Source organism: Leptonychotes weddellii, chromosome 12 (assembly GCF_054177405.1).
Source record: "Leptonychotes weddellii isolate Sample4059 chromosome 12, ASM5417740v2, whole genome shotgun sequence".
NCBI classification, from domain to species: Eukaryota; Metazoa; Chordata; class Mammalia; order Carnivora; family Phocidae; genus Leptonychotes; species Leptonychotes weddellii.
In genome coordinates, this window is record NC_138380.1 from 46,307,400 (window position 1) to 46,314,159 (window position 6,760).

The 6,760-nt window shown below is 38.0% G+C and overlaps 1 pseudogene; it reads left to right on the forward strand.

The window, feature by feature from the left end:
- Positions 1-1,287: 1,287 nt before the first annotated feature.
- On the forward strand, positions 1,288-1,841 carry LOC102729600 (large ribosomal subunit protein uL23 pseudogene; annotated as a pseudogene).
- The last annotated feature ends 4,919 nt before the right edge of the window (positions 1,842-6,760 follow it).

Below are 6,760 nucleotides of genomic sequence, written 5' to 3' on the forward strand. Positions count from 1 at the left end.
GCAGGGCAGGATAAACAGTTTAGGATTGGCTAGTTTGAATAATTTCAGTGGACTCTGGGCTATAGGGATAGTCTCTAGCTGTCTGGCACCTGGTCCTGGGATGATTAAGGCAGAGAAATATTGCCTCCTTGGGTGTACAGAACAGATGGGGAGATAGGACTCTGGATTTGTTAGTTTATATTACAAAGGCATGCTCATGGTTGAGTCTTTTGCTATCTCTAAGAACTGACTAGCCATGGAGGGACTAGAAAGGTTTTTTAAGATGTCAAAACATCTTGGGACGCCTGGGTGGCTCAGTCAGTTAGGCATCTGCCTTTGGCTCAGGTCATGATCCTGGGGTCCTGGGATCAAGTCCCACATCAGGCTCCCTGCTCAGTGGGGAGTCTGCTTCTCCCTCTGCCTGCAGCTCCCCCTGCTTGTGTTCCCTCTCTCTCTCTGATAAATAAATATTTTTTAAAAATTTCAGAACATCTTAATGTACAGAAAATTAAAAACATGATTAATACACAAACACAACTAAAATGCCTGGACATCGTATACAAAAATAACATAAAAAGACCCTGAAAGGTGGAGAGAAGAAAGCAGACTGGCAAAGGACCTCAGGACCCAAGGACCAAACTTGTGGTGATTTTCCTGGGTTTTCCTTTTGCCCCATTTATTGCAGACTTGGAGCTGGCATCTGGAAATGCCAACAACAGGAGCAGACAAAAAAAAGTCCCAACAAAACCCTGCTCTTTCTAGTAAAAGGATCAGGAAAAGGACAGTCTAGCAAGACAAAAACTTTTAGACAGTAACTACTTCACTCCAGCCAAGCACCACAGAAACAACACTGTGACTCTACCCCACCCACACCAGCAAAAGCCAAGAAGGAGCCTAGACTTCCAACCTCACAAGGCTGTAACAAGGCAGCTTACCTTTCCCTCTGGGGTGGTGCCAGAGGAGGCCAAGTGGGGACTCAGGGCTTTTACCCCACTGGCCAGTATTGAGGCCCACTCTTTCTGCAATGCCAGTGGAGACCACCTAGGGAGCAGGAACTCCCATTCCCATGCAGCAGTAACAAGAAGTACCCCCTTCTCCCAGGGTAGACAACTTAAGTCCTAATATGTCAATAATCACATTAAATGCAAGCAATCTATAAAATAATAAAAAATATAAATGCAAGCAATCTAAATGCACAAATTAAAAGACAGAGATAGAGTATATTAAAAACCATAATCCAACATATGCTGCCTATAAGAAACTCATTTCAAATATAAAAATAAAGGCAAGTGTGGCCCTTTTACAAAGATGGTGCTGAAGGCTAAGAAGGGAGCCCCTACCCCTCCCAAAGCCGAACCCAAAGCAAAGGCTTTGAAGGCCAAGAAAGTGGTGCTGAAAGGCGTCTACAGTCACAAAAAAAAAGAAGATCCGCACGTCACCTACATTCCGACAACCCAAGACACTGCATCTGCGGAGGCAGCCCAAATATCCTCGAAAGAGCACCCCCAGGAGAAACAATCTTGATCACTATGCCATCATCAAGTTCCCCCTGACAACTGCGTCAGCCATGAAGAAAATAGAAGACAACAACACACTTGTGTTCATTGTGGATGTCAAGGCCAATAAGCACCAGATCAAACAGGCTGTGAAGAAGCTCTACAACATTGACATGGCCAAGGTCAACACCTTGATCAGGCATGATGGAGAGAAGGCATATGTTCAACTGGCTCCTGACTACGATGCTTTGGATGTTGCCAACAAAATTGGAATCATCTAAACTGAGTCCAGCTGGCTAAATCTAAATATAAATTTTTTCACCAAAAAAAAAAAAATTAAATAAAGGCAAGTATGGAAAAAGATAGGCCATGAAAACATTAATCAAAAGAAAGCAGGAGTGGCTATATTAATACCAGATAAAGTCAATTTCAAAGCAAAGAAAATTACCAGAGACAGAGAGGGATATCATATAATGATAAAAGGGTCAACCTATCAAGAAGACATAGTAATCCTGAGTATGTATGCACCAAACAACAGATCTGTAAACTATATGAAACAACAATTGACAGGACTGAGAGGAGAAACAGACAAATTCACAATTACAGTTGGAGACTTCACTATGCCTTTCAGCACAGATAGGATAACCAGACAGAGAATCAGTATGGATATAGAAGAGTCCTAACAACATTATCAAGCAACAGGATTGAAGCAACATTTACAAGATACTCCACCCAATAACAGCAGTATCCAAGGGACATATGCAAAGATAGATAATATCTTGGATCATAAAACAAATCTTAACAAATTTAAAATAGTTGAAATCATACAGAGTGTGTTTTTTGAACACACTGGAATCAAAATAGAAATCAATAAGAAAGATAGCAGGAAAATACTCTAAATACTTGAAAACTAAATACACATTTTTAAGTAATCCATGGGTCAAAGATGAAATCTCAAGAGAAATTTTAAAAAATACATTGAATGAATGAAAATGAAAATACAACATGTAAAAATTTGTGGGACATAGCTAAAGCAGTATGGAGAGGGAAGTTTTCAATACTAAAGACATGCATTAAAAAAAAAAAAGGAAAAGTCTCAAATACATTATATAAGCTCCCACCTCAGGAATGTAGAAAAAGGAAAGCAAAAGAAGCCCAAAGAAAGCAGAAAGAATAAAATAACGGATTAGAGTAGAAATTGAGGACACTGAAAATTAAAAAATAGTGAAAAATCAATGAAACAAAAAAATCAATGAATCAATGAAAGAACTGGTTCTTTGAAGAGACCCATAAGATTGACAAACTTTTTGCAAAAAATTGACCAAAAGAGAGAAAAAACCAATTACCAATATCAGGAAGGAAACAGGGGATAGGACTATAGATCTTGCACAAATCTAAAGGATAATAAGGGAATCTATGAGCAACTGTTCACACATAAATTTGACAACTTAGACAAAATTAACCAGTTCCTTAAAAACCACAAACTACTGTAACTTACCCAACGTGAAGTTGATAATTTGAATAGTTCTATACTTACTAAGGAAATGAACTGTAATTTTAAAACCCCCTAAGACAAAATCTCTAGGCCTAAATGGTTTCACTGGAGAATTTTGCCATAGGTGGAAAGAATAATTAACAATCAATTCTACACAATCTCTTTCAGAAAATAGGAGGAAAAAACATTTGAATTCATTTTTTAAAGCTGGTATGACTTCAATATCAAAACCAAAGATAGCATAAAAAAAGGAAAATTATAGACCAATATCCCTCATGAATACAGACACAAAAATCCTTAACAAAACATCATTAGCAAATAGAATTTAGCAACATATGAAAGAATTATATACCATGACCAAGTGAGATTTATTGTAGGGCACAAGGCTGATTCAATATTTTAAACTAAATCGATGTAATCCACTATATTAACAGGCTAATGAAGAAAAATCACATGATCACATCCCTCAGTATAGAAATGTATTCCATGCCATTGATGATAAAAAATAAAAAACCTCTCAGAAAAATTGGAATAGAAGAGAACTACATTAACATGATAAGGAGTACTTACCAAAAAAATCCACAGCTAACATTATACTTAATGGTGAAAAGCTGAATGCTTTCTCCCTATGTTCAGGAGCTAAATAAAGATGTCTGCACTCACCACTCTTATTCAGCATAGTGCTGGAAATTCTAGCTAGTGCAGTAAGGCAAGGGAAGGAAACAGAAGTTGTACAAATGGAAAGAAAAAACTGGTACTATTTGCAGATGACACGGCAGTCTACTTAGAACATCCCAAGGAATCTACAAAAACAACTTCCTAGAACTAATAAGTGAGTTCGGCAATGTTGCAAGATACAAGATAAGCATTCAGGAATCAACTGTATTTCAATCTACTACCAATGAACCTGTGGACACTGAAATTTAAATTCCAATACCATTTATAACTGCTCAAAAACAAAAATAAAATACTTAGCCATAAATCTAAGAAAACATGTTTAGGACTTGTAAGGTAAAGACTACAAAATGCTGATTAAAAAAATTAAAAAAAAATAGATGGACAGTTGTATGGTGTTTATAGATTGGAAGACTCAGCATATTAAAAATATCAGTTCTCCCCAAATTAACATACAGGTTTTACCCAATTTCTACCAAAACTGAGTAAGATTCTTTTGTAGATATAGACAAGATTGTTCAAAAATTTATATGAAAACTTAAAAAAAATAGAAGAGTTAAAATAATTTTGAAAAAGAAGAATAAAGTGGGAGGAACCAATCTACCTGATTTCAAGACTGGTTAGATAGCTTCTTGAATCAAGACTATGTGGTACCAGTAAAGGGATAAACACATAGATTGATGGAACAGAATAGAGAACCCAGAATACATTCACACAAATGTATTCAAATGACTTTTGACAGATGTACAAAAGCAATTCAATGGATGTTTCAAAAAATGGAGCAATTGGACATCCATAAGCAAAAAAAAAAAAAAAAAAATGAGCCTCACCATAAACCTCGGTCCTTACACAAAAATTAATTCAAAACGGACAACAGACTTAAATGCGAAACATAAAATTATGGTTAAAAAAGAATAGGAGAAAACCTTTAAGCTCTTGGGCCAGACAAAGAGTCATAGACTTGACCCCAAAAGTATAATCCATGAAAGGAAAATTGACAAATTGGATTTTATCAAAATTAAAAAGTTCTGCTTCGTGAAAGACTATTAAAAGACGAAAGACAAGCAACAGATGGGGAACATATTTGTGAACCACATATCTGACAAAGGAATAGGATCTAGAATATATAAAGTACTCTCAAAACTCAAGAGTTAAAAAATCAACAAATCAGGGGCACCTGGGTGGCTCAGTTGGTTGGGCGACTGCCTTCGGCTCAGGTCATGATCCTGGAGTTCCCAGGATCGAGTCCCGCATCGGGCTCCCTGCTCAGCAGGGAGTCTGCTTCTCCCTCTGACCCTCCCCCGTCTCATGCTCTCTCTCTCTCATTCTCTCTCTCAAATAAATAAATAAAATCTTTAAAAAAAAAAAAAAGTTAAAAAAAAAATCAACAAATCAATCAGAACATGGGCAAAAGACATGAAGAAACATTTCTCTGAAGAAGATATATAGGTGGCCAATAGACATACGGAAAGATGTTCACCATTGTTAGCTATTAAAATGTCATTAAACCACAATGAAGGGGCACCTGGGTGGCTCTGCCTGCCACTCCCCCTACTTGTGCTCTCTCTCTCTCTCTGACAAGTGAATAAATAAACATCTTAAAAAAAAACAACCCACAATGAAATGTCTGTATGTACCTATCAGAATGGCTAAAATAAAAAAACAGTGGCACCACCAAATTCTGGCTAAGATGCAGAGAGGTTAAATTACTCCTACTTTTGCTAGTGGGAATGTACCCTGATACAGCCACCCTGGAAAACAGTAATGCAGTTTCTTAAAAAACTAAATATGTAACTACCTTGTGATCTATTAATTGTCCTCCTGTGCATTTATCCCAGCAAAATGAAGACACATAAAAACTTGTCCATGAGTGTTTGTAGAAGCTTTATTTGCAGAAGCCCGAAATTGGAAACACCAGATGTCCTTCAATGGTGACAGTTTAAATGGCAGTCCATCCTACCACGGAGTATTACTGAGCAATAAAAAGAAATAAACCACAGATTGCACACAGCAAAGTGAATGACTCTTCAGAGAATTATGCTGAGTGACAAAAGGCAATCCCCCAAAGCTACACAGTGTATGATTCCATTTATGTAACATTCTTGAAATGGCCAAACCATAAAAGTCAATTATAGAATAGTGGTTGCCAGGAGTTGAAGATGGAGGGGGAGCAGGCAAAGGTGAGTGGGAAGTGAGTGTCGCTATTAAAAGCAACATGAGGGATCTTTGTGGGTACTGAAATGTTTACCTTGACTTTCTCTAAGACTATCCTGGTTGTGATAACATTCAATAGATTTACAAGATGTCACCATTTGGGGGAAACTGGGTAAAGCGTATGTAGGACCTCTGTATTATTTCTTACAACTACATGTGAATTCACATTTATTTCTCAGAATAAAACGCTTAACTCTAAAAATTATTTCTTTACTTCCTGTTGCTTGTAAAATAAAAGGCAAACTTCTTATTGTGGCCTGCAGGGGTTCATTTGATCCTGTCCTCTGCCTAATCCTCCAACCCTTTGTCACAGTGCTTTTGTTTTTCTCTAACTTTAGTCACATGATTGCTTTACTCTTCCTTTAGCTTCTTCAAGCTCTTCTCTACCCCTGGTCTTAGCCTTTGCTATTTCCTCTGCCTGTGAATGCTCTCCTCCCAGCTCTTTGCATGGCTCCTCATTCTGATTCTATAGGTCTCAGCTCAAACTCCACCAGCTCGGAAGAGCTGTCCCTCACCTGCAGAGCACATGCGTGCAGACCCACAGTGAGAGACAGCAGTTAGGCCCTCCAGCTGGGCTGAATCACAGCACCTGCACCTAATGGCTCTAAGACCTGGGCACCATGCTTAACATCTCTGTGTCCCCAGCTCTAAAATGGGCCCACCCAATGAGGTCTCCCTTCAGAAAGTTGTTACTAAGGATTAAATTGGTTAACATAGGCAAATCATTTAAATTAGTACCCGGGATGCAACAAAGCCCACATAGGTGTTATTTGTTATTATCTAAAAAAACCTCCTAAAATCTCACTGGTTTTCAAAGTGCAATCCCTGGAGCTGCAGTGTCCCATTAACTTGTGAGAAATGCATATTTTCAGGCCCCGCCCCAGGTCACCGAAGCACCGCC